The 27,641-nt window shown below is 40.0% G+C and overlaps 1 protein-coding gene across 3 annotated transcripts in view; it reads left to right on the plus strand.

The window, feature by feature from the left end:
• PAK5 (p21 (RAC1) activated kinase 5) overlaps positions 1-27,641 on the plus strand; it is a 310,095-nt gene that overhangs the window by 19,420 nt on the left and 263,034 nt on the right. Inside the window, exon 2 of one of the 3 annotated variants that reach the window (XM_023626125.2) lies at positions 2,350-2,428. The exons of the other annotated variants lie outside the window; for them this stretch is intronic. The gene's annotated coding sequence lies outside the window, so the exon portion shown is untranslated. The remainder of the gene's footprint in view (positions 1-2,349; positions 2,429-27,641) is intronic. 3 annotated transcript variants of the gene reach the window in all.

Genomic DNA, 27,641 nt, shown 5'->3' on the forward strand with positions numbered 1-27,641 from the left:
TCCATTTTCTCCTCCACAAAAGAGAAAACTTAAGTCTTCCTCTTCTTCCAGAAAAAAATTTTTTTTTCCTCTGGGATAATTTTTCCTCCAACTAAAAGGCAGGAGGAATAGTGAGTAGTAATGTATTTGAAGGGAATGTGAATTTGCATTTCTTTTTTTCTTTGTTTTTTTCCCAAAAGTGACCCAGCCTTCTTTTATTTTCACAACAGAAGCAGTTGAGTATTTGTTTTGGCAATGGCAGCTGAATTTTATGTGACAAAGGTAGCTGATGACCCCAGCTGCTCTGTGACCCTGTGGGGAAGGTTCTGATACTGGTGTCTGGAGTCTGGTTGTGTCTGGCCCTCACCTGGTTCGACTTCGTTAATTCAGAATTGACAGCTTTGGAATTTGATATAAATCATAGGGGCCAACCTGGTGTATAACTCTGTACTAGCCATGACAGTGAACTGAGAAAACCTCTGTTACAAAGGCAATGGGCATGGTGAGTCATTGGATCCTGAACTTGGCAAACACGGGCTCCAGCCCCTGTCTAGACCATTACTGGTTGTGCAGATTGATCAAATTTGTTACTTTGAGCACTGATTTCCTAAGCGTTAAAAAAAATAACATTAGGTATCTCATTAGGGTTGCGGTGGGTTACCAGCATCCCTGACCCAAAATGTGACTCTAGTTTACTTTCTACATGTTTTTTCACCATCTGAAATTATCTTGTTCATTTCTGTTTATTTTTTATTATCTTTCTCCCTCACCATTGAAATATCATCCTCACAAGATCAAGGACCTTGTCTGTTTTGTTCAACCATCTATCTCCAGGACCTGGGAGAGGGCCTGGCACCTATTAGGGGATCAGGAAATATGTGTTGAATGAAGGAATGGATGAATGTATCATGCTTAGTGCAGAATAGTGCACTGAGTAGGCACTCAATAAATGCACATTATGTCATTTGCTGATACGTGAGGCTCTTCTCTGTGTAGACTTGGAAGTCTTTCGTTTGGATATGATTTTTCTGTACAGATTTAAAATCATGGAAACAGTTTAAAGTTGGAGTGGCTTTGAGCTTCCACTTCTACCACAAACTGTTATTATGTGGAATGCTCCTATTTGTATATTCTTAAACTCATATTAAACTGTGATTTTGCTTCAGTAAAAGAAATACCAGAGAAGTCAAGAGATTTGTTCCATCATAAGCAGTTAGTAGTAGATACAAGGTAAGAGTTGAGGTGTCCTGTCTCCTATTAATCTCCCTATACTGCACGTCTGTGTAGTGGGAGTTACAGAAGAGGAATAAAACTTATACTAGACATGAGAATGGTGGCTAACCTTCATTCCCCTCTTAATGTGGCAGATATTATGCTCACAATAACCCCATGAGTTTAGTACTATTGTAATCCCCATTTTTCAAATAATGACACTGGGGCTGTAGAGAAGTTATCTACCCAAGGTCACACTGCCACTTTGAACCCAGTCAAGTCTCTCTCCAGAGCCTGCCCTCATCACCACAAAGCCGTACTGACCCCAGAGTACCAATTCCTGTAATTCAGAACTTGCATCAAATCAGACTGACCTCCACACGCCAATTGCTCCGAACCTGGCAGTTCCACTGTAGTGTGATTTTGAGCTCAGTGAATGGTGCGCATACTTTCTGCTTTGTAAGAGCAATCTTCACGTTGTACTATGAGAAGCTGTGTGTCTGACCTCAAGGAAGGGAAAACCAGAGAAAGAGCTGGTTGGTTTGAGTTGTTGGAGAGGCAGGAGCTGTCATCTGGTGTGTGAAATAGAAGTGTATTGAATCTTATTTTCCCCTAAGTAGTGGTGGGATTAAATTTAATTATGATTTTAGTAGGCAGAAGAAAGGAACCATTTTCAAGTAGCAGAAACAAAAAGAATTGCTACAGTAGACCTTTAATCATTATAAGGGCTTATTTTTTTAATCACTAGGGGCCATGGTAAGAACAGATAATTCAGAACATAATGATAACAGAGGTGGGACTATTACAAAATTATACCTGAACAATGATTTGACATCTGAAAATAATTACTGTTTCATGTAGGAGCTGGGGAGGGCCTGGCTTTGGGGTTGGAGCAGTGAGTATGGCCTAAACCAGAGGGAGGGTTTGCTCAGTAACCTTACCTGGACCCGAATGGTGCCTTTCTTCCCCTGAAACTCCGAGCGTTCCACACACCATTTCAGTTTTCACTCCCTGTGTTCCTGAGGAATGAGGGCAGGTATTATATTCATATTTTCGATGCAGTATTAAGCCAGATTTATATGACTAATGATATAGGTAGCAACAGTATCCTATGACTTCCGGGTAGCCAACCTCCCGCCATTGCTGTTGCTGACACAGGTGCTCACAACATGGAATTGGGGGATCTGAGTCCAAAAGTGATTCAGAGCAGTGAGATTCTGAATGGGAAGACATTTTGGTAAGTACTTAACTTATATTTTTACTTTTTATATATGCCTAAAGAGTGGCAAATGATAATAAGCTGTGACTTGATGAGTCCAAAACACTCTTTTACAAGGTAACTAAAAATTCTAACTGATAAAATAATAGCGTTGTGATATTTTAATGGGCAATGTTTTTCTCTTAATGATTTATAAAATAATGATGCATCCTGCAATTTCTGGTATCTTAAATTCAATGAGATATGGTAATATTGATCACAAGCAGTCTTTGAGGGCATGCTAGGCACTGTGTTAAGCCCTTCATATACATTTTATCATTTAGTTTCTTATTCCCGTTTCACTGATGATGAAACCGGTTTAAACAGGTAAGAAAACCCCCAAAAATACAAATAATTTTATAACATTTCATATGTAGAATTTTCTGATGTTTTCACATTGGATCTGAATAAAATCTATACTCCTTACCTAGCCTATGGTGTCCTTTTATGACATGGCCCCTATCTACTTCTCCCACCTCAGTTTATAGTATTCTCTGCCTGGCTCTCCTATTTATGCTCACTGTGATGACACTTGCCGTTCTCTCTGACTAGAATGCGCTTCTCCAAGAACTTGACGTGTCTGGCTCATTCTTGTTATTCAGGCCTCACCTTAAATGCCACCTGCTCAGAGAGGTTTCTGACGTCCAACCTAAAAGAGCAGTCAGTCCCTATCACATCACGTGGCTTCCTTTTCATTTTGTTTAAAATATTTTTATTGAAGCTTAACATAAAAAGTACACAAATCTTAAGAATACAACTTGAATTTTTGCAAAGTGAGCACGACTCTGTACCGACACCAGAAGCCCTTCTGGTCTTCCCTTCTAGTCACTACACCCCAGGGGTAACTGCCCTCCTGGCCTCTGTCAGCAGTGGAATCAGAGAGGAAGTCCTCACTGGTGCCTGGCTGCTTTCATCCCACATTTCGTTTGTGAGAGTCTTCCGTGTTTGTATGCAGCGGTAGTTCACTCCTTCTCATTGCCAAATAGTATTCCATTGTGTGAATATACGACAGCTTGTTTAATCTCTTCTACTGTGGATGGCATTTGGATGGCACTATTACAAACAGTGTGGCTATAAACATTCTTCAATGTCTTTTTTTCGAGGGGTGAGCATCATGGGAATTGATTTTAATTGTATTACTTAGAACTATGTGGTAGGCACTTACTTAAACTTTTTCTGTCTAGCTCTCCCCCTATCAAAATGTAAGTCTGATGAAGGTAAAGACCTTGTTTATATTTTGTCTTGTTGGTGTTTTCAGCTTTGAGATATAATTGTCATACAATTATCTGTATATTCCTCAGTTTTACAATTTGAGTTTTGTTATATGTATTACACCCATGAAATCGTTGCCACAATCAAGATAATGAACATAACTGTCGCCCCCCCAAATCTGGCTCTTGTTTCTTATCATCCCTCTTTCCCTCTTTCCCTCTTCTCCCATTCCAGGCAAACACTGATTTGCTTTCTGTTGCTATACATTAGTTTGCATTTTCTGGAACATTTTGTAAATGGGATCATAAATAATGTACTGTTTTTCTCCTTTTACGCAGCACAGTTATTTTGAGATTCACCATGGTGTTGTATGTAGCAGTTGCTTATTTCTTTTTATTGACGAGTAGTATTCTATTGTATGAATATACTATAATTTGTTCATTCATCTGATGATAGACATTTGAGTTGATACCAGTTTTTTCTATTGTAAATAATGCTGCTATGAAAATTCAAGTATAAGCTTTCATGTATATAATTTCACTTCCCTTGGGTGCATATTTATTAGCGGAGTGGCTGGGTCATATGGTAGGTGACTGTTTAACTCTGTAAGAAACTGTCCACCTGTTTTCTGTGTGAGAGTTCCAGTTGCTCCATTGCTTTCCCAACGTTTTATTAGGTCAGTCGTTTTTTGTGTGTTAGCCAATCTAGCGGGAGTGGTGGTATCTCATCGTGGTTTTTTTTTTTTTTTTTTCTCGTTGTGGTTTTAATTCACATTTCCCTCATGACTGATGATGTCAAGCATCTTTTTATGTACTACTTGCTATTTGTATACCTTTCATGAAATGTCTGTTTAACTTTTTCATTCGTTTAAAAACCTTTTTTCTGTTGAGATTCTGAGGTTTTAAAAAATATATTCTAAATATAAGGCTGCCTTCAGATATGTTTTAAAAATATTTTCTCTTGGACTGTGGCTTGATATTTCATTCTTGTAACAGTGCCCTTTGTTTTAATGCTGTCTCACCAGGAACTAGAACAGTGGTTGGCACATGGTGGCGCTCAAAGATTGTTTCTTCAAAAGCCGACTTAGTGAAAGGTGGTCCCCTAGCAAGTATCTTAGAGTCCAAACCAGGTTTGACCAACCCCAGAGTCGCTAATCTTAATCAATATACTTTACACTGAGGCATGTAGATATGCCTATAGATAATGAAGTCTATTATGTAATGTAATATATTTACTTGAAGGAATTCCTGATGTAATAAGAGCAATAATAGCTAACATGTTTTGAGTGGTTACTATGTGCTGGGCCCTGGTCTAAACACTCCTCATTCATAAACTCAAAAAAAAAAAAAAAGTGAGATAGGTGCTATAATTTCTCTCTGTTATGAACATAAGGAAACTGAGGCTGATGGAGATGAAGTCACCTTGTCCAAAGTCACCAAGAGGGAAACTGGTAAAGCCACTGTTTGAACAAAGTATTCTGCCTCTGTAGTCCACGGACAGTGGGATGTGCCGAAGGGATGAATAATGGCCAGAAGGAGCATAGTAACTTTTTCATTATCCAGCTTTGCCTTTTTTCACTGGCTGTGTGAGCATATGTTGCTTTTATATTTTTGAGGGGGTACTTCAAGATGATATTTTCATAGAATTACACGTATTCAGGTGTTGGACTACGTAATTTAAAGACATAGGTAGACTCGTAGCTAGCAGATTGGCTGAGTTTCTGGTTGTAGAAACCAGCTTGGTGGAATGTAGTCGTGGTTTTCTGGTTGTGTGGGCCATCTAGCCTCACACAATCAGGCAGCCCACACTAGTGTGAAAGACTAGACTGGGCAGAGTGTCACCCTCCCTTTTCCTCTCTCACGCATGTTAGACCTGAGGCCCAGAAACTAAATGGTTTTCACTGTCAGCGTTTGACTGGCCTGTTAATGTTTGTCCTAGACCATTCTTTATTAGTAAAACAAGCCACAAAAAGCTTTTCTTTCTTTCCTTCTTTCTCTTTCTTTCTCCCTTTCTTCTTTTTTTCCCCCTAAATTTTAGGAACACACTTCTTTTGGGGTACAGTGTGTGTGAGTGTTTTAGTAGCATTTAAGAGTTACTGGGTGGTCTCTGGTAAGTCTCATTAAAAGGAAAACTGGATAGGCTAAGTACGTTTCAGGAAATCAAATTCGATCATATTTTGGGGCAGGTTAATTTGTAAGGAGGGGATCATTGGCCAGCACTTTGTAAACAATCTGGTGCTCATTTTACTCAATTTAAATATTCCACGGTCATTAGAAAGATATTCAAGTAGTGCTTAGGCAGCGCAGAATGTATGAATATCGGTAGCAAATTGTGCCATCTATAGAAACTGTTATACCTTCCATTGCTGACGTGGCTGCCAGATGTCTCCTTTGTGAGCTGACTTCCATAGTGTCTTCCATATCGCTGGACTTATCTGAAGACTTACTTCCTGAGTGTCTCCAACTGTGTGTCTGTAGATGTGTATATACGTGTGTGTGTATCTATATATAGTGAAACAGCTTTGCAAATCTTGTATTCATCTCTGTCAAGAAATGGTAAATCCTGACTTTGCAAATTATTAGTGTATGTTAAGAAACATTCTCCTTTGGGGTAATAGCAGGTAGAGTACATTTGCAAGTAGGTAATTTTAACAGCTGTTGGTCAAAGCACTATTTCAAATTTGGTATAAAGAGTAGGAAATATAAATTGTATTGTCTGGAGGTATCAAAAGCAAACATCTCCTAAATTAAGTCTGGTTACATACTGCCTTTGCTAGAGTCTTGCTTTGCCTTACTGCTATTTGTGTCTTTCTAAAGGAGTAGCTGTCAACTTTGCATGCTGGGGTCACCTGGGGAGCTTTAAAAATACTGTTGTCTGTGCCCCATTCCAAGTGATTCTGCTTTAATTGATCTGAGGTATGGCTAGGACAAGAGGATTTTTGAAAGCCCTCCAGGTGCAGAAGAGGTTGAGAACCACTGACCAAAAGGTAGAGGAAGCAGTGAGGGCATCCTTGACTGTGACCGACAAGAGTAAGGTGGCACTAGGAAGCAAGTGTCTTGGAAGGAAGTGGCTGTCATTTTAGCATTGGAAGGTGGAACTTCGTCATTAGGAAAATGCTTACAGAATGGAAAGAGGAAAGATAAATAGGATCCTGTGGCCAGAGGCTTTCCAAAGTTTGACAACTCAAGCAGATGGAGAAGCTTCCTTAGAATAAAATTCTGACCTTGGAACCTTTCAAGCATATTCTCCAAAGGATGGTTCATGGACCATGTGTGGTATGCATTTTGATGTTAGGTAGTTAACAGATAAAGTTTAAAAAATCGTTAACAGTTATGCAATTATTTAATATATACTAAATATGTAAGAGGCACATCAAACCTGTGACTTCATGAATTTATTTGCAATAGGTGAGGATAATTTTTAAAAAATGAGTCAATTTGAAATTGATTTAAATAAAACTATAAATTGTACAGGTGGTATAGGGCAGAAATAAGGAATGTGGGATGTGAATAAATTTTAATATGTTTGAGAAACATTGTTCCACTAAAAACAACGCATCTTTAAAAAATGATAGCATGAAGAGCTCCAAAGCTCAGAGTTTTGAAGGAATAGTATTTACAAATGTGAAGGGACCAAAAAGCAGTGTCGAAATCATGCCATGGACCTTCAAGAACACTTTCAGTTGGTCTAAAGACTGGGAATAGACTGGGTTTCAAAAACACAAAAACAACAATTAAAAAGCTTGAAGAAATGATGTTCTCAATGAAAAGAAAACCAGGAAGGAACTATCCTACTTCTGAAGAGGCAAATGGTAGAAGGTAGAGATGACAGGAGAAATCAAAATTGTTCAAATTGAAACTATTCAAGTCTGATTTTTCCATCAAATAGGATGAACTAGAACCAAATTTAGGCCCAACATGGATTAGACTAAGATAGGATCCAGTTATACACCGATTAAATCTCTGATGGGAGGAAAAAAATCAAGTTACAGCCTGTGTGATCACTTAGTTGTCTCAGCTGTAATTTTTCTTTCTCAAAGCAGGTATTTGTGGCCTGATGTTATGTTCTTATTTTCTTTTTTTTAAGTCCAGAGTTATCCCCCAAAACCCAGAATCTGTGTCGTCATCATTATGAGGCTGCCAAAAACATAACAGATTTTTGAATTGCCTCAACAGAAATGTAGTGTCAATTGTTCTGTAACTGGAGGGTTCAGCAAATTACTTGGCTTTTTTTCGTGTTCGGTTTACCTTCCCAGAGTCTCTGATTCGATAGATGTGGTGTGAGACCTTGAATCGTGTATTTTTTTTGTTTTTGTTCCTGTTTGTTTTGTTTTTTTTTTGAGGAAGATTAGCCCTGAGCTAACTACTGCCAATCCTCCTCTTTTTGCTGAGGTAGACTGGCCCTGAGCTAACATCCATGCCCATCTTCCTCTACTTTATACTTGGGATGCCTACCACAGCATGGCTTTTGCCAAGCAGTGCCATGTCTGCACCCAGGATCTGAACCTGCAAACCCCGGGCTGCCGAGAAGCGGAACCTGTGCACTTAACCACTGCGCAACCAGGCCGGCCCCTGAATTGTGTATTTTTATGTGAGCATCTTTGGTGTATCTGGTGCATCCCAAAGCTTTAGGATGTTGGTTGAGAATTTGGAGGTGGTGGTGATGAGGTTTCCCCACACTGGTCAGGGCACAGATCTCCCCTCTGGGAACACTTTTTAAACAAAATTATTAAAAATAATTTAGTTAAGGGGCTGGCCCCGTGGCCGAGTGGTTAAGTTCACGTGCTCCGCTGCAGGTGGCCCAGCGTTTCGTTAGTTCGAATCCTGGGCGCGGACATGGCACTGCTCATCTAAACCACGCTGAGGCAGCGTCCCACATGCCACAACTAGAAGGACCCACAACGAAGAATATACAACTATGTACCGGGGGGCTTTGGGGAGAAAAAATAAAATCTTTAAAAAAAAATAATAATTTAGTTACATACAAAGTAGAAAGAATAATATGAATGCCCGTGTACCCACCACCCAGCATAAGAAATAATATATTACTAATATAGTTGAAGTCCTTCTGTGTATTTGTCCCCAAATTCCATTGTCTTCTCTCCCCTCAGAGATAATCACTCCTGAGTTTTTTATTAATGACTTTGTTGAGGTATAGATAATATTCCATACAATTAAAGTATACAAGTCAATGATATTCATAGAGTTGTGCAACCGTCACCACATTTAGTTTTAGAACATTCTCATCATCTCAAAAAAAAAACGGTAGTAGGGCCGGCCTGGTGGCACAGCGGTTAAGTGCACATGTTCTGGTTCGGATCCCCGGTGTGGACATGGCACCACTTGGTAAGCCATGCTGTGGTAGGCCTCCCACATGTGAACTAGACGAGGAGGAGGATGGGCACGGATGTCAGCTCAGGGCCAGTCTTCCTTAGCAAAAGGGGGAGGATTGGCGGCAGATGTTAGCTCTGGGCTAATCTTCTTCTTTTTCAAAAAATAAATTTTTAAAAAACCCTAGTAATTATTGGCAGTTATTCCCTTTTCTCTCCCCTTCACCAAACTCTTAGCCCTAGGCAACTGCTGGTCTACTTCCTGTCTCTCTGGATTTAGCTATTTGGGACATTTCGTATAAATAGGATCACACAATCTGTGGTCCTTTGTGACTGGCTTTTTTTAACTTAGTATAATGTTTTTAAGGTTCATCCATGTTATAGCATCTGTCAGTATTTCGTTCCTTTTTATGACTGAATAACATTCCATTGGGTGGATGTACCACATTTGTTTATCCATTCATCAGTTGTTGGACATATGGGTAGTTTCCACTTTTTGGCTACAGTGAATAATGCTTCTCCTGTGAACACTCGAGTACAAATTTTTGTGTGAACATATGTTTTCAATTCTCTTGGGTATATATCTAGAAGCAGAATTTCTAGGTCATATGGTCAGTCTGTTTAACTTTTTGGAGAATTGCCAAGCTGTTTTCCAAAGTTGCTATACCATTTTACATTCCCACCAGAGTTGTAATTTCTTATATCCTCGTTACTTCTTGTTGTGATCTGACTATTTGATTCTAGTCATCCTGGTGAGTGTGAAGTGGTATCTCATTGTGGTTTTGATTTTCATTTCACCAATGACTCATAACATGGAGCATCTTTTCATGTGCTTATTAGCCATTTGTATGTCTTTTTTTGGAAAATACTCATTTTTTAATTGGGTTATTTGGGAACTCGTATAACTCAATTTTGTTACCAAGTTGTAAGAGCTCTCTCTCTCTTTTTTTTTTTAATTAAAGATTGGCACCTGAGCTAACAACTGTTGCCAATCTTTTTTTTTTCTTCTGCTTTTTCTCCTCAAATTCCCCCAGTACACAGTTGCATATTTTTTAGTTGTGGGTCCTTCTAGTTGTGGCATGTGGGTCACTGCCTCAGCATGGCCTGATGAGCGGTGCGGTGCCCGCATCCAGGATCTGAACCAGTGAATCCCTGGGCTGCCAAAGTGGAGCGTGCGAACTTAACCACTTGGCCACAGGGCCAGCCGCAAGAGCTGTTTTTATATTCTGGATACTAGACCTATATACCATTATCAGACATATGATTTGCAAATAATTTCTCCTGTCATGTGGATTATCTTTTCACTTTCTTGATAGTGTCCTTTGCACGAAAGTTTTAAATTTTGATGAAGTCAATTTACCTATTTTTTCTTTTGGTTGCCTGTTCTTTAGGTATCATAGCTAAGAAACTATTGCCAAATCTGAGGTCATGCAGGTTTACCCTGTATGTTTTTTTCCAAGAGTTTTATAGTTTTAGCTCTTATGTTTAGGTCTTTGATCCATTATTAGTTACATTTTATATGTGGTGTGAGGTGGTGAGGGTCAAATTCATTCTTTTGTGTGTGGGTATCTAGTTGTTCCAGCACCATTTGTTGGAAATACTATTCTTTCCCCCATTGAACTGTCTTGGCACCTCTCCAGGTATATATCCAAAAGAAGTGAAATCGGAATCTTGAAGAGATACCTACACTCCTGTGTTTACTGCAGCATTATTTACAATAGCAAAGACATGGAAAGAACCTAAATATCTATTGACAGATGAATGGAAAAATAAAGTGTGGTATATACATACAATGGAATATTATCCCACCTTAAAAAGAAAGAAATCCTGCCATTTGGTACAACATGGATGAACTTGGAAGACATTATGCTAAGTAAGACAAGCCAGACACAGAAGAACACATACTACAAGTGATCCCACTTATGTCAGGAATCTAAAATAGTCAAACTCATAGAAGCGGAGAGTAGAATGGTGGTTACCAGGGGCTAGGGGAATGGGGAGGTGTTGGTCAAGGGGTGCATCGTTTTACTTATGCAAGATGAGTAAGTCCTGGGGATCTGCTGTATATACAGTATACAACTACTGTGTTAACAGTTACAACACTGTGTTGTATGCTTAAGAATTTAAGAGGGTAGATGTTATGTTTAAAGGTTATTTTCAAAAAAAGGGAAACTTTTAGAGGTGATGGTTAAGTTTATGGCACTGTATATGGTGACAGTTTCATGGGCATATGCTTATCTTCAAATTTATCAAGATGTACATATTAATAATGTGTACAGACTTTGTATGTCAGTCATGCCTCAATAAAAATTTAAAGGGATGTCAAAAGATACAATTTTTAAGAAAAAAGAATTGACCATAGATAAATGGTTTTTTCCTGGACTCTCGTTTCTGTTTCATTGATGTATATATCTACCTTCTGTGCCTGATTTGAAGGATTACTTGAAGTGCTCGCTTGATAGATCTACATGGCTGATGCCTGGAAATCCAGTTAAGTCTGAGAAGGTGCTTAGAAATCTGTATTTTATATAAGCACCCCAGGTGACTCTGGGGTCAAGACTGAGAGACCATGATAGTGCTTCTCAAACTTCAGTGAATGTATGACTCACTGGGGCTCTTGTTAAATGCAGATTCTGATTCAGCAGGTCTGGTTTGGGGTCTGAGATTGTGCATTTCTGACAAGTTCCCAGGTGATGCTGCTGCTGCTTGACCGTGCACCACACTGTTAGTGCCAAAGGGCTAAGAGGTCTCCCGCAATAACCATGACCCATGCCCTCCAGGAGGTGTTGGGCTTAATTGGATATATGATATTTCTTCCATGTTAATCTTTGCTGTTATTTACATTAATAATCCCAAGATAATGAACTTCTCCAGCTGGTATATGGTGCTTTACATGTCAGATTTGGGGGATGGTTTTTAAAAAGGCATCAGGATTTTATTTCTGGGCTTACAGAAGAAGACACGTGGAGCTAGGAATGCTTAATTGAGAAAAGGATTTATTGGTTTCTGAACATCTATAATGTTCCCATTTCTTTTAATTCTACTTTTTCCCAGAAGATATTTATTGGCAGGTTATTTTTCTTTTACACTTGATACTTTAATGCAGATACATAATTGCATCATGTTTGCCTCAAAATTGGCTTAGATAAATCACAGGTGCTAGATTACATCAGCTTTTCCAGCATCCACTTGATCTGCCTTTATTTCAGAGATGGTCTGTTTGGAAGGCTGATGTGTTGTTCTTAGAATCTTCCTAAATTTTTCCCTTTTTTCTTACAGTTTGCCTTTAATAAGTCATCCAAATTGTTTGGATGTAGAATATCTCCTTTTCATATAAGGAGCATTTGTCCCTTTACTCTCATGGGAGAGCTGCTGTTTCTCAAGTCCTTTGGTGAGGATTGCACCTTACAGACCTCAAATGTGTATTCAGATGAGCCCTTGCATATCATTTCATGCTGTCTGGACTTCGCGGAGTAAGTGGTCATAGATTTCCTGGTAAAGGGGTTTTGTTGTTTCAGGCAACTGCAGCTGTTAATTCTGGGTGTCACTTTCTAGTAAACCTGCGTTGTAAACATGAGCTCTGTCTCTGCAGTGTTGGCTTTCATAACAGTGGTGATGTTCAGGGTTATGAGCACTTGACGTTTTTGTCTTTGTCTTTCGTTGTTTTCCATATGTTTCAGGAAGCTTTGGTACTCTTCAAAGAACAGCGTCTTAGGGTTAGTGCTGGTATTTGGATTCGAAATCTTTTTGGTGCAACTACCTTGGTGGCTCTGTATGGAGCCTGTGTTTGAGGAATGGATTGGAACTTCTATTTTTTTCTTTAATTTTTATGAAATTGTGTTTTTAATATATAAGAGTAATGCATGCACATGTTTAAAATATACAATGATTCAGAAGGGAATAAAATGAAAACTAACCCCCCCCCCTCCAGTCCCATCCTCCTTTTTAGTTTCCGCTTTGGTTTTTTTGGGGGGGATGATTAGTCCTGAGCTAACATCCAATGCCAATCCTCCTCTTTTTGCTGAGGAGAATTGGTCCTGAGCTAACATCCATGCGCATCTTCCTCTGCTTTATGTGTAGGATAACATCCATGCGCATCTTCCTCTGCTTTATGTGTAGGATGCCTGCCACAGTACGGCCTGATAAGTGGTGCGTAGGTACGCGCCTGGGATCCAAACCAGTGAACCCCAGACCGCCAGAGTGGAGCACGTGAACTTAACTGCTGTGCCACTGGGCCGGCCCCTCCACTTCATTTTAAATGATGTTTTGACACCTCTGTTTCTTGATCTAGAATCTCTTTGACTCCTACATTGGAAAAATGGGGAATTTCGAGCAATTACATCATCTCTAACTTTCCCACCCATCTCCAACTCCCAATTTCTCCACTTTCCAAGTTTTTGTACTTCTTCCTTATGATTTTAAGTTATATACTTACATCTTATTTCTTTTTCAGAGTTTTCAATTTTAATTATTTAAGTTTTTGAATAGGAAACACATTCATATGATTCAGAGTCAAAACAGAAAAATGCACACTGTTAAGGCTCCTTCTTTCTCCCATTTACAAAGTTCTTCTCCCCAATAGGTAAACAATATTAGTAATTTCTGGGCCACCCTTCCAGATGCTTTCAATGCATATGAAAGATATATATATACACTACCTCCTTCCTCCATGTTTACAGGATGTCCACATTAAGCATTGTTTATATGCCACTTTGGATCCCCTTGTCCTCACTTATCTCTTCTTGCAGTCACTGCAGTGGCCACCCCCTCATTATGGCCTCCAGCCATCAATCATCTCTAAGTACAGCCTGACTCTACCTCACATTATGCCTGAGCCATATGCCTTTTGCCTCCTTTGTTTCTATGCAAAGCATGGGACTCCATGAGATTTTACTTATTGCACACAAATGCGCAACCCAGAAATATGGGGAGTTAATGCCCCATAGGGCTAATCTTGGACTGATGGGAAACAAGAGCTAGTTAAAAAATTCTTTCCCCTTTATTTCCCCAGACCAACCATCCTAAGAAGCATTTCCTATGGCTTCTCAGAAGATGACCCTACAAGATCGAGAAACATCAGTTATGCTTAGTGGTAGCCAGCACCATAATGCATTTTGTACTGGCTCTGTATGTGTCTCTGTTTTAGTTTGCACGTCCCTCACTCTTGCCTCCTGAGACTGCACTCTCTGATAAAGTAACAACACACAGACCTTTGCCTCAGGCCCTCCTTCTCCGTGGTATTTTGGTGGCCTTCAGTTTGAGTTACCTTTATATCTGGAATTAATTTTAATTTATCTCAAGCTCTTCAGAATTGAGATACTTTAATTCACACTGGCCTTTCCTACAATTACTCTGAATTAATAAGCTTTTATTATATTCAAACATTGAATTACAGATCTTGCCAGTATCACATTTAATTAAAATGAATTTGAAATCATCGTGGGGATGGAGAGAAGAAGAAAAATTTTACTTTTTCTAGGTGCCAGAAATAGTTTACTGGTTATATGGGTTAGATGTCCATACACACATAAGTCTTTTAAAAATTCTGTCTTCTGTTCTTTGGGAGCTGAGTTTCATAGATACTCTTCAAGTGATTAAGAAACTCTTTAAGAAGCTTTGTCTAAAAATTTGCTGCTTTTTTAAAAATGGAAGAGGAAAATCTTCATTCAGAACACAGGATGTTATTGTGAGATATGTAGGGTATACTACCTAATTATTTTTTGTCTTCAGCAAATCAAAAATTTTAAGATGGACACTAGCATATATGCTTAGCAGAGGCTGAAAATTTGATGAGACTGTTCACGGACAAGAAGAAAAGAAGGAGTTAACTGGGTGTGCTCTGCCCGTTTACCCCATGGTGAGTAAATGTTTCTAGCGATGTCCCTTTTCTCCCTGTAGGTGCCATGAAGGGAAGAGTGACCCACTAAATTATTCTCAGCCATGGCCTGAAAACCTTCTTAACAGGGGTTGTATATAAGGTTTTCATCATTTGTTTTCCCACGGGGACAATAGTAATATTGAAGTAGGAAACCTCTATCCCTGTTTTTTTCTTTACTGATCCCATTTGTGACTATAAAAATAAACTTTATGAGAGTCAACTGGATAATTAGATATCCCTTTCTGACGTAACTGTGCTACTGTTAGAAGACTTTGCAAACTCTCCTCTAGTCTTCGAATTTTCAGAATGTCTTTATATTCATTTCTTTACTATTTAGCTTCTGCAGTACATTTTGAGTCTCCCAATGGTCTCTGTCCTTCTGGAACTTGAAGCATGACATAGAATCTCTGACTTCTTAGCAGAGGGAGCTGTGTAGAAGAGAGAGGCCAGTTATGTTGGTGATGTTGGTTTAATCTATTTAGGAAAAGAGCAGGCTGGAGTAGGTTGATATTTGTGACTTAGATTTACTTCTCAGAAAGTAGATTGTAGAGATAGCAAAAATTGTTAGGCCATAATCACTCATTTTGTCAGCCATGGAGATGGAAGTAAATCTACCAAAAGAACCACAATGAACTGCATGAATATAAATTCAAACTCTAGGTGTGGTATCACACATTGACTTCCTACTTGCTAGTCCTATTTATCATTTTGTCAAAGCTAGTCCTACTGCAAGAATATTGGGAAGTAAAAGGTCTCTGAGTATGTTCTTCTTCCCATCCTATAGACATGAAGATGTCTAAATAGATGTTAAGGTTCATGATAAACAGTTGTGAATTTAAATACAAGTTTTTTTGTTAGTGGTAGGATAACAAAGTTGAAAAAATTACAGTGACCTGTAACTCCATACTTACAGCTAAATGAGAAGCTCATGTTGTTTGGTTGGAAAACAGGCTATGTTAGAAATTTAAATAGCAGAAACAGATAAAGTGAGTTTATCTCTATGAAAGTGGAGTTTGGAACCCTCAAAGCATCATGAATCTCACACTTAGAGAAGAAGATAAAGATCCTTGTTCTAGCCCTTAACTAATGCCGTTCGTCCTTGGCCTAAAAGTCTAGAGGATCAGAGAAGATGGTTCTGTTTTATTAGGAAGAATTTTTGTGAATCATAATGAAAGTTGTCTCCTTATTAATTCCACCCTTGAATCTTCTTATAAGATTTATGATTATGAAGTCTACACTGTCTTTCATTTGTCAATTATTCACATATTTCCTTATGGATGTCATGCTAGTCTGTTTCCTACATTCACTTCCCTCCACAAAAGTCTCTCTTTTAGGCCAAATATTTCCAAAACATTCAACTATACTTCATGTTTGGTGGTCTCAGGAAGGCACTTTATCATTACAGTAGAGTTTTAGATTATAAATCTCTCAAAGTGTGATATCCAGAACTGAATAGAAGACGTGTAGAAACCTTCCCAGGACAGTCCTGAATTGAAACATCGCTGCAATTGAATAGGACACATGTTCCCATTAATAGAACCATAGCATACTCTGGGTTTATTGTGTGTTCCAATTAAAACTCCTCTGGCCCTTTTCTCATATGCTGTTGTCAGGTACCCCCACACTGTTCTTGTACATTTCATTTTAGGGCCGTAAAGGCAATAAAAGATAAGCAAACAATAACACAAAAACAACAACCAAAAGATACCATTTTCGTCTATTAAATGGTCAAACAATGAAAAAAATTGGGCAAGCATACGGTGCTGTGGGCATTGTGCCCCGTGGATGGGTACGTAAAGTTTTAGAGGGCCATTGTGCAATCTGTATCAGAATTTAAAACGTCTACACCTTTCGTTCAAGAACAATGCTTTTTAAAATGTGTTTTTCTAAAAGGGGCCAGGATATCTGTAAAAGACGTCTTCACTGCTTATCCAGTTTTTATTCCATGGATCATTAGTATAATTACTCTTGCATATGCATTTTAATTCTTTTGGTCTCTCTCCCTCCTTTGCTTTACCTGGCAGAAAAAGGCTTTCTGGGGTCGGCCCCATGGCGGAATGGTTCAGTTCGCATGCTCCGCCTCGGCGACCCAGGGTTTTGCAGGTTCGAATCTTGGGCGCAGACATAGCACCACTCATCAGGCCATGCTGAGGCAGCATCCCACATGCCACAACTAGAAGGACCCACAACTAAAATACAGAACTGCATACTGGGGGGATTTGGGGAGGAAAAGGAAAAATAAAATCTTTAAAAAAAAATGCCTTCCCTCTATTAGTGGTTCCCAAACTTGCCAGTGTCTCAGAATCACCTAGGGGGGCATGTTAAAATGGATTCCTGGGCCCCACCGCCAGGCATTCTGGTATAAGTAGGTCTGGGATGGGGCCCAAGAATTTGCAGTTTTAAACAACTTATCATGTGAGGTTGATGGTGCTGGTCCAGGTATTATACTTGGAGGACCACTGCCATAGATGAATCCAGCCCTTGATGAGTGTTACTTGAGAGAGTCATAGCTGGCAGATTGGTGTCACTGCAAATTCACGAGCCCCGAGCCACTTTAAATGGAAGTAAAACACTACCTGGAAATTCTAGCAAGCTTCTTTTTTCCTTGTCTGTAAAGAATTTGACATCTTGCTTCTCCCCTTCAAACTTATCTCCTCTTCTCACACACACATCCGTACTTTAGGCTGATAACTTGCCTCATGCTTTCTTGAAAAAATAGAAACCGCCAGCAGGAAGATTCCTGACACCTTATCGCAAGTCTACAAACCAGCTGGTGCCTGAATGCTGCTTTCTCCTCCTTCCCTCCTCTTTCCTGAAGGAAGTCAAAGACAAACTCTGTACTTTGAATCCCATACTTCCTAACCTTCTCCACATTCAGTTGTTTGCATGGTTATTCTCCTCTCACCATATTGGGTTATTCCCATTAATACTCAAATGTGCTCTAGTCTTTCCATGTTAAAATTATACACTTAGTAACAACTGTGAACCATTTTTGACCCTACAACTCCTACAATTACTTTTCTGCAGACGTTGAAAGTGAAACTTCTAAAAATTGTCTTCATATACTTCCTCCTACCTTCCAATAACTGGTAAATGTATTCCAGTCTGGTTTTGGCGCTGAAATGGATTTCCTTGTCATCTCCCAACTTCTCATTCTAACAGAGTTCTTAGTCCTCTTCTGTGTAACGTGTGACCCACTTAACCCCTCCTCCGCCTCCTCTGCCAGAGCAACCTTCTCTAACTGATCTCTACAGGTTGTGTTACCTCTCTTCTCTCAATCCACTTTTCCTATGTAGTCTTATTCATCTTTTCTTGGACGATATCCAACCATTCATAAACTGTTGTATCTTTTATTTCTGTGTAGCATAGACCTTTATATTGAACCCATACACGTACAGTGGCCCAATTGGCATCTCTGCTTGGTCATCTAATAGGCAACTCAAAATTGACATTTCCAAAGCAGAACTCCCGATTTTCCCCCAACCTGATTCCTCTTCCATTTTTCCCGTATTTCAGAAAGTGATATCACCCAGTTGCTCACAGTCCAGGCGTCCTTTGACAGTTCCTCATATCATCTATGTCTAATCCATCACCAAACGTGACTGATCTTTGATCTTCTATGTCTTTCCATTTCCATTGTCCACACTCTAGACCAAGCCCCACCACTATCATTTGCCTATATCCTGTAATTACTTGCAATAAGTCTCCTTGCTTGCCTCTTCCCAATCCGTTTCCCCCACAGCAGTCAGGAGGGTCTCTTAAAAATGCAAATCAGATCATATCACTCCCCCATTTATCACTCTTTGGTAGTTTTCTACTACATCTGCAATACAATTTAAACTTTTTATTTAGCATCCTACAAGATCCACCCCTCTTCGACCTCTCCAGCCTAGCCTGGGTCCTATTCTCTGTACTATAGCAACATTCATTGTCTTTCAGTTTCCTGCAAGTCTCTCACTGGGGCGTTTGCATGAACTGTTCCCTCTGCTTAAATGCCCCCCATACCTTTGCAACCTGGCTCGTTTTCATCCTTTAGGTCCCAGCTTATTAGTTACATCCTCAGAGGGACCTTCCTGCCCATCCGATAGACGTCATTTCCTTCTGGCTTTCCCTCTCCTCCATCTCCCTCATGGTACCAATTGTAATTTAAAGGATGTGTTCATTTTTATTATCAGTTATCTCCAGAAGCTCTAGTAGTTCCTGAACTCTGTGAGGTTAGAGATCTTAGCTGTTTTGTTAACATCTAAGCCCCCAAAATCTGGCTCAATGCATGGCCCGTGGGTGCTCAGTAAGTATCTGTTGGGAGACTGAATAATGTTTATTAGAGCATTGCTTTTAACAACAAAAAAATCTGGCCACAGTGCAGAAGTCCATCACTTTAATGATTAAGTTATAGAACAATCCACATGAAGCCTTTGTAAAAAAAAAAGTAAATTCTTATGTGCTAACATAGGATACATATTTAAGAAATATTATTAAGTGGAAAAAGCATATTATTAAACATCATATAGAACAACACCATTTGTTTTTAAATGTGTCTCCATATTTATATCTGCTTGTGTATCTCTCTCTCTCTCTCTCTTTCTATGTGATTTTTCCAGATTTCTGCTGGGATTTCTTCCAGGGAATGGCAATGTGGAATGAGAAGAGTTTCTCTTATTTTATCCTTTTCCAAACTATCAGATTTTTAAATTTTTTTAATTTGCAAATATTCCTTTTATAACATCCTGTATTGAAAACATAAAGGCATTTTAAAGTGGATTACAAAACAGTATGTTTACTATATTGATTCAGTCTACAAATATTTATTCATCATCTGGGTACCAGGCATTGCTAGGGGCTTTGTATACAGTAGGATCCATCTTTTTTCCATAATTGTCTATCTAAAAAAAGAACGTAAATATTATGAGGGTTTATTTCTGAGGGTGGTGGAATTATGGTTAGATTTCATTGTGCCTTATTTCCAAATTTGTGATGGTAAACAGTGTTGTAATGAAGTTATTTTAAAAGGCATTTAAATGCTTATATGGCAAAATACTCATTAGTCATTTTAGAACAGTTTACTTGGCCAGGTGCATGCTTTTCAGTTTGCTGGAAAAATCATTAATTGTATAAATACCTTTGGTGTAGATGCCGTTATAAAATATGTGTAGTGCTTACAGCTTAGAAAGTTTATAAATATCTGATGGTTCCCAGTAGGAAACACAAAACACAAAACTTGCTTTTCTTTACCTAGAGACTGCTTTCTGTAACGTGGCCTAGGGACACGTTCATCTTGGAAAATGAGTACCTAGGAGAGATTCAGGGTCTCCTGATAATTAGCTAATATTTGTAATACACAGCTGAAGGTATTTATGGAAGCCACATCTTGAATCCAGAAGGGCAAATCTCTAAGTGGTGGGAGCTGAGCTGTAAGTGGAGTGAGGCCCGTGGGGATCTGGGAATGGAGGGAATGTCATAGTCTTGTGGGGGAAAAAGATAAAAAATGTGCAATAGGAAAAGGAAGTGCTGGTCGAATGGGAGTGAGAGGAAAAGCCATCCAGGGAATCTCCTGTACTAAAGTCATGATTCTTAGAGGGGAGAAAAAGACAAGTATCAGATTTAGGGACTGTTGACTTAAGGAAAGATGAAAGGCTGACTTTCAGCAAATATTTTTTTGACCAACTTCCAAAACAGGTAAGCACGATGTGTCCATGTTTCTCCTCTAGTTCTTTGATCTTCTCATTCCCAATGACCTTTTGTGCACTTCACTTTAACCACACCCTCCCAGGGTCACCTTGGATCCTATTGTGACTAGAAACATCACCACCTTCAACATCATGGTTGCACACATCCGACTCTTTGACCACACCTCCTATCCTAACTCACTTGCTATATTCTCCCACAAGCAGCATTTCTCCTTCATCAAGTCCATTAATCCACATTTCTCTCTATTGTGTAGCCGCGTCCTACTTGTCTTCATTGCTTATGCAGAGAGAATCAGTGATTTACATCCACTCCTTGGCTACCTCCATCAACTCTTGTGCTTTTCTCTCCCTCTCAAAGAACCCTCTATTTTTTTTTTTTGTATTCTTTTCCCCAAAGCCCCCAGTACATAGTTGTATATTTTTTAGTTGTGGGTCCTTCTAGTTGTGGCATGTGGGACACCACCTCAGCATGGCCCGATGAGCCATGCCGTGTCCGCGCCCGGGTTCTGAACTGGCGAAATCCTGGGCTACTGAAGTGGAGCGCTCGAGCTTAATCACTCAGCCAGGGGGCTGGCCCCTAGAACACTCTTGAGTCACCGCTCTTGCCACCTTCACTGACTAACTTATAGATACTTCTAGGTAGCCCCTTGGTGTAGGTAGCCTGACTCACAGGTTATTTTGTACCAGCATACACAGATGTTCTTTACAAAATCTTTTATTTTTAAAAACATTTATGGGTTTACACATTTCTTTTATGCTTTCCTGCCAAAGAGTGATATTCACAAGGTCAAGAATATAGTTCATATTCCCAGGAAGTTAATACTCAAATAAGTATTGAATAAATGAATGAAGTTAGCTCTAATGAAAGCACTTAGAGGTAAAGGCCACAGTGTTGATATGATTCATAAACTCGTCTGCCCATGTGGGACAAGGTGGCGTCCTCATGGTGCTGAGAAATTGATGAGGTGCTATCACAGTCATTTTAAAAACTTTCCCCTTCAGTTTTCAAGGTACTCTGCTGATGCAGTAGAGAAAGCTTGATGTAGTCCCCTTTCTCTAAGCAAGCATCATCTAAGTTGCCTCCCTGTTAGCTTTCTGCCAGCATATTTGATTGATTGAGTCATACCTGCTTGCTTCCTAGAAGAATTTCAGGTGCCAACTTCCACTTGATCCAAGGTTAATTATATCTCCTGTAACCTAGGAATCTCTCACATAGTCTTGCTTTCTGAAAATAGTGTTACTGGGATTACTACTATAACGTGAAGTAAAATATAAATGTGGTGTCAGTCATCTACGAAATAGTAATATATTCTCCGTCTTTCTATTCAAATATGTTTCTTTGGGACCTGTTATTAGATGTTCTCAAAAGGATTGCTTCCACTTATGTTTCCCGAAAATTAAATTGGAGTTGTGTTCAGAGATGTGTCTGCCGAAAATTACCATCCCACTTAAAAGATTCCTGGCGGTTTTTGGATACATCTGCATGTGAAAATAACTCCTTGTACTGTTTGTGGGCAGAGGAGTATAATTCCTACAAACAGCACTTGTGAGAAGCAGTTGACTCCTGGTTCTGTTGTAGAACTATTGTGACTTCTTGACACAAGATTTTCTGTCAATCCGGGGACCAGGGATCTTGTTTACCATGATTACCAAACTTCTCTTCCCCCTGAGATACGGTTTCTTGGATTCTGTGATGTCCTCATTACTTGGAAGCAATCCTTTAAATACTCAACGCATCTTCATTTATTTTCCCTGTCAATGTAAAGTTGTAGGAAATATTTTCTTCTTTTCATAAATTGTTAGCTCATTTATTTATCCATCTAATAAACAGGTATAACGTGCACCTTGTGCAGTGGGGGGATCCAGAATATTCATTAAAGTCCATCCTGCCCCTCAAGGTGCTTATGGTCTAGTAAGGAAGATGGGCAGATAAATAATAAGAGAGATAAGATTATGGTGCTTTGAAGATAGGAAGGTCAGGGGCATTCTGGAGGGAGGAGTCCATTCTAACTGTGAAGGGTGTGCAGGCAGAAGAAGCTTCATAAAGGTTCAAGTCCTGCAAGACAAAGGCTTCCAAAGACCTGGGAAGGAGCCGTTCCAGGTAGAGCCAGCAGCTTGGGCAAAGCCATGGTGGTGTGACCCAGTCAATAGGGAGAGGTCCCTAGGAAAGTTGCTTTACAGGGCCCATGGCTCACCCACCAAATGCCTTTTTAAAGGAGTCTTTTTTTATCAGCAGCCTGTAGGCCTTAGATATAAAAGCAGGTTTATGCAAAGTGATTATAAGAGGAGTTATGTTTAGGCACCAATGTCTTGTTTGAAGCTGTACTTTTAAAAAGGATTGTATTTTTTTTTCCTTAACTTCTGTACTCAGGTTTAATAGAAAGTATTCCTGCATGTTCCTCAGAAATCTCCTGGTTATGTTCTTTCCTTTTTTTTTTAAATTCAATTTAATTCTTTAATGTATTTTTTTATTTCAGTAACATTGGTTTTATATAAATTTCTTGTGTGCATCATGTCAATTTCTGTGTAGATTACATCATATTCACCACCCAAAGACTAATTACAATCCATCACTACACATGTGCCTAACCACCCCTTTCGCCCTCTTTGCTCCTCCCTTCCCCTCTCTTCTCTCCCCCTCCTTCCCCTCTGCTAACCACCAGTCCAATCTCTGTCTCTATGTGTGTGTTTGTCGGTGTTTTTATCTTCTATTTATGAGTGAGATCATATGGTATTTGACTTTCTCCCTCTGACTTATTTCACTTAGCATAATACCCTCAGGGTCCATCTGTGTTGTCACAAATGGCCAGATTTCATCCTTTTATGACTGAGTAGTACTCCATTGTGTATATGTACCACATCTTCTCTAAAGGATTGTGCTTTTAAAGAGAATTGTTTGGGGGCCAGCCGTGTGGCCTGGTGGTTAACTATGGCGTGCTCTGCTTCAGCAGCCCAGGTTTGGTTCCCAGGCACAGACCTACACTGCTCGTCAGTGGGCATGCTGTGGTGGCATCCCACATACAAAATAGAGGAAGACTGGCACAGATATTAGCTCAGGGTGAATCTTCCTCAAGCAGAAAGAGGAAGATCGGTAACAGATATTAAAAAAAAAAAAAAAAAGGATTGTTGGGTTGTTTGTGCCTGCTCAGCCTACGCCCTGAATGCTTTGCTGCTCTCAGCGAGAGTCAGGTCAACACCCAGCCTGCTGCACAAGTGGGCAAAGAGGGACTCAATGGCCAGAGAGGTGGGGGCCAGTATGTGAATGTCCCATGTATGTGTGAAGTGAAGATGGAGGGCGTGAATGGATCACACACCTGCCTTGTTGATATGTATCACAAAGGCGGGAATCCAAGATGGTTCCCAAGGTTCTGCTTCAGTTGATTGGGTGAGTGGTGGGTCATTCACTAAAATTACAAATGGAAGAGAAGGTGGAGCAATTTGGGGAAGATATATAGGGAATTCGATTGTGGACAGACGTGTGGACTGTGACGTGGCTGAAGTCACGCTGATGGATCTGTCCAGAAAGCAGGGAATTAGGAATAAATATCTAGGGCTTAGAGGTGGCATCTGTACTGAAAGTTTAGATTTTTAAGACACCTACAGGTGACTTGTGGGTAATGGCAGTGAATGAGCACAACACAGTGAGAAGAGAGATCCAAGAGAGTGATGGTGAATATTGGATCCTACTATTGTGTAAGGAGAGGGCAAATGAAATGAGCTCAAAAATTGCTCTCTATGAGGGAGGAGCAAAAACAGGATAAGGAAGGTCTTGGAAGCCAGCAAGTAGAATCCGTCCATACCCAGTGCTGCAGAGAGGCCGGCAAAGATGAGGACCAGAGTCCACCGTTTTTGATAAATGAGGAATCAAAATCAACCTTACCATAAGAGAAATATCAAGGGACAATGGGAGTGGGTGATACAGGATGAGATGTCCCCAGTGAAAGCTGTGCTTTTGTGGAGCTTGATGATAAAGGGGAAAAAAAGTGGAATGATGACCAGATATGCTTGTGGAGAAAACCAAAAAATTCAATTTGTAACATGAAAGGAAATTGAGCATGTCAGTGCCTATGGCTCATCCCTTTACCTTTGTAGCAATATGTAGCCAATTGGAAGCTGCCCCTTGGTAGTCATGGACTGTGGCACTATTCTTCATTAAATGTTTAGACCCATTAATTTTTTTCCTTTTCTCTTAGCCTTGATTAGATCCAAGACCCAACACTGAATTAAGGGAAATTTATTTTCAGAAGTACTCTCTCCTCCTATTTTGATCCAACATCAGACTATAAAAATAATAGAAGTCTTCAGAAGTGGCTTATTTTAGCGACCGTTCTTCCTTTATGTAATGTTCCCACCCCAAACCTTCTGTCCTCCCACTCCATCAGGCCCTGGAATAGGTTTCTCTCTCTCCTTTCTTCCTCTTCCCACGTTTCACCTCAAAGTAAAAGGATCTTTCCTGGGGCTCTTTTTGTACCATTTGCTCTGTGATAGGCAAACAAACTTGATGAATTATTTTATATAAGGTGCTATGGCTTAATAATGGCGTGGTATGGTTTGTATGTTAACCTTGGTTCTCCAAACCCTGAGCCAGAGCGGTTGGTCGCAGGAATTTCAAACACAAAGCAGGACCAGTAGAGGAAGTTTTGGGGGTACAGTTTGCTTTGCCTCAGCATGAGGCAGGCTCTTGTAGCTGTCATGGAGAGTTGTCTGGGAGCTGGGGTAGAAAGCTATGCCAGGCAAGGAGGTTCCGTAAGTTAAATTCTCAGACAGCTCCCTCAACTTCCTCAAGCTGACGCTCATTCATTTGCTTGCCTCTTGGGTGTGGAGAGACCCTTGCTTTTCTGATTTGCATCAGCATCTTTTTGCAATTCCATGTGGTTAGGATTATGGGGAAACGAGCCGTTTAGTCTTACTGGTATCCTTCCCAGGGCAATTTTTGATTGATGCCAGTCCATATGGTCCTCAGGAGTGATTCTGTAACAGTCTCTGGAGGTTAAGGGAGAGGGGATACTTTATTTCAGCCTCTTCTGGAGCCTCAGCAAGAAATTCAGGAGACAGTTCCTTGGCTTTCCCCAAGAAATCCTGGTCTTTTTGGTCTTCCCCACACCACCACATATGGAACCAGGAAAGGGGATTCAGGCATGGTGCCAGCAATGTTCACCAAATATAGTGACCCCTTCCTAGTTGTGGAAGGCTTATCTTGAAGTCACCTTTAATACTAACTCCCAGTGACAGCAAGAGTAAAAACTTCGTATAAGCTATGTTTTAGGAAAAACAGAAAAGAATGGCTTAATGGAAACTTTTCTTCCTGTTGAAAGTTAAGTGAGTTTTTAAACTTAAAGTGTAAAACTTTACACCTTAAAGAGCCTAGGGCTTTCCTTTGAGTTGTGAGGGCATCTGGTTTGTATTCCGAATGGAAGAGCAGTTTGATAGCCATGTGTCCCCTAGAAATGCAGCCTTGGCAGCAAGATGAAGCCAAAATGACAGCTGCTTGGACTAGGAGTTGTGAATTAGGCATAACTTCCATCACATATAGTGTTCCATAAGGAAGAAAGACAGCACACCAAGTAGAGATCTTGCAGAAATGTTCACATGTACTGGAGGAGTAACCAAGGGTTTGACTGCATGGCAGGCAGCACCTACTCCGACAAATAATCAATTCATTCAGCCTGAACTGCATACTGAGAGCTTCTAATACAGCTCAGCTAGGAATGCTCTTAGGCCTTCCTGTGGCCTTGTTCTAATAGATGCATCCCATTCCAGAGGCCACATTCCAATAGGTGCATCTTTGTGAGTAGACAGATCTCTGAGAACAGGGTCTGAGTCTTTATTCGCCTCTATATCCTTCTGCATCCCTAGTTTGTGTTCGGTTCTTGGAAGCTCTAAGGCCTGAGATTCACCTGCACGGCTGTGTTCCCTTGCTACCTGGCTCAACGTAAGTTTTGCCCCTCAGGTTTAGCTGCTCTTTTCTCTGCTTTGTGCTGCTGATGACTCTAGGATTAAGCTGAATCTTGGAACCTGATTGTTACGTAACACATGAAGAATAAGAAGAGAGACTTCCGCCGGTGGATGGGGTCGTGCATCACTTGGCCCAAATATCTAATTTCAATAAAAGCGAAAGCATGACAGTGGCTTAGACATGAGCAGAGAACACGGAAAGACGACACTTTGTATGATGCCTTTTGCTTTTTGCAAAGTAGGAGCAGGTTTATCTCCGCTGCATCTGCCAAACAATGCCTTCCAATGGAGGACCTTTCCTACCTTTTAGTTCTCACGTTGAAGCTGACACTAGCGCTTCTCTCTCCTGTTCTGATCATATTCCACGCCCCCCACCTCCGCCCCCGCCCCGCTGGGATTTGAGCACAGCTGAAGCAGGTGAGCAGTTGGGGATTTGGGTAGTGGTGTGGAAGGATTTCACTCTGACCTCAATTTAAAGCTTGTCTGGGTCTGTAATGACTTGAGGATGTGCCCTGACAAGCTTTTTGGAAATCTGTCAGGGCGAGGGTTCAGGAGACAGACCAGGTATCTATTGTGACAAAACGCTCATGGGTGATAGATCCATGCCTGGTTATTAGAGACACATTTTCTGTGGTTCCTTGGTTGAGATTCGTTTGCAATTCTCAGTTTAATATGTCTCAGTTTCTGTGCATTAGCATTGAAGTTGTTGCTACAGCCGCACGATTATACCTGCTATTAGCCATCCCTGGGATAGGGTCATTCAATAAAGTCAATGCTTCCTTTAATTTATGTCTGTTTAGAGAAAATGAAGCAAATATTGTAGTTTTTCTTTCCTGTCAGTAGCACTGGCTTTGTTCTATTTAGTGGTGTGTTTGTACACACACACACACACACACACACTGGTCTACAACAGCCAACTAATTGTCAACCACTATTAAAAATTAAATTATATAAATATACAATTAAATTTTATTTTAAAAAGTAATAAACACTCTTAACCACTTCCTCATTATTTTGCTCTATTTTACTATTATCTATGCTCTTGCAGTTAGTTACAACTATTGTACATATGAGGGAAATACTGTATACATGATGGTGTGTCACTGCACATCTCCCAAATCTGCATTTAGC

Source organism: Equus caballus, chromosome 22 (genome assembly GCF_041296265.1).
Source record: "Equus caballus isolate H_3958 breed thoroughbred chromosome 22, TB-T2T, whole genome shotgun sequence".
Taxonomy (NCBI): Eukaryota; Metazoa; Chordata; class Mammalia; order Perissodactyla; family Equidae; genus Equus; species Equus caballus.